General features: G+C 32.9%; 1 protein-coding gene across 2 annotated transcripts in view; it reads left to right on the forward strand.

Moving 5' to 3' along the window:
- Positions 1 to 1,466, forward strand: part of Nsmaf (neutral sphingomyelinase activation associated factor) — an 84,435-nt gene that overhangs the window by 457 nt on the left and 82,512 nt on the right. The gene's annotated exons all lie outside the window — the stretch shown is intronic.

A 1,466-nucleotide genomic window follows, 5' to 3' on the forward strand; every position in this document is an offset into this window, starting at 1 on the left:
AAAAAACCTAGAACATATGAAGAACTAAAAAAGTGAGGGCCCCAAAATTTAAAGACCCAATCGAAAAATGGAACATCTGAGATGAACACACACTTCTCAGAGGAGGAAATACAAGAAGCAAATAAATACATGGAAAAATGCTCCACATCGCTAGCCATTAGTGAAACTCAAAACAGCATTAAGATACCATTTCACCCCAGGAAGAATGGCTATCATAAAGAAATCAGCTAAACATAAATGCTGAAGAGGCTGCGTGGAAAAAGGGAACTTTTCTCCACTGCTGGTAGGAATGTAGACTGGTACAACCACTATGGGAATAAATGTGGAGACTCCTCAAAAAACTTACTGGAAATCCCATTCAATCTAGATATTCCCCTTCTCGATATTTTTCCCAGAAGAACTGAAAACATCATATCATTGTGATATATGTGTACCTATGTTTACAGCAACACACTTTGTCATAGCCAAATCTTGGAAGCAAAAAATGCCCATTGCCCAACCAATGGATGAAAAAGTTGTGGCATTTTATACAGTGCAGTATTACTCAGCTATAAAGAAAAACAAACTTGAAGCCTTTGTAAGTAAGTGGATGCAACTAGAGGCTATACTCATAAGTGAAGTAAACCAGACCCACATGTGTAAATATCGTGTTGTCTCCCTAGTATAAGAACCCTAAAGAAATAAAATCTGAAAGGTATAACACATATAGTAAAACAGAAAGAAATGGAACTTTAGGATTAAACAATGAAAAGCATAGAAAGGAGAAAAGATAAGAAAAAATGTAGGGGAGAAAACATGCAAGTATATATCCAGGATGGCTGAGGTAATTGTACTAAATATCTCCATCAGTTTTTTGAAAATAGTGTAGAATTTTCACCTTGACTAACTGTATACTGATATCTGCAATCTAAGCAACTACATTGAGGACAGCCATATGAATACAAAACTCATGCTTGATTACCTGTCATCTTGGTCTTCTAAGTGTGTACAGTTTCTAATGTCATATAGGTTATTTTTTTTCTTTTTATGTCAATTATTAATACACTATCTTTAAAATAAATGTTTAAAGTAAAAGACGAGAACAAAAATTTAAGGTTTCTTGAAAGCAAGCACTAATATGCAACTATATGTCCAATATTATATAACTATATCTGTTAATCTGAGCAACAGATTTTTTTTGGAATTTTATTTTTTATTTTTATTTTTTGCCATAATTTTATTGATAAACAAATAGCAATGAGACAGTTTCCAATCAAATCGGTAGGACAGTTTCAATAATTAACACACTGCATATATTCTTCTTAGTGGTTAATTGCTGTACAAGATGCGGACTTGATATCCTATTTACAAACACCATTAGAACAAATCATTCTATTCATTAACAGAATGCAACTATATATCCATCCCAACCACTTTGAATACACAGACACAAAATGGACATTCATCTGTATTCCCTTTTTTTGTTA

This window comes from Octodon degus, unplaced genomic scaffold (assembly GCF_000260255.1).
Source record: "Octodon degus isolate 3935 unplaced genomic scaffold, OctDeg1.0 scaffold00054, whole genome shotgun sequence".
Classification (NCBI taxonomy): domain Eukaryota; kingdom Metazoa; phylum Chordata; class Mammalia; order Rodentia; family Octodontidae; genus Octodon; species Octodon degus.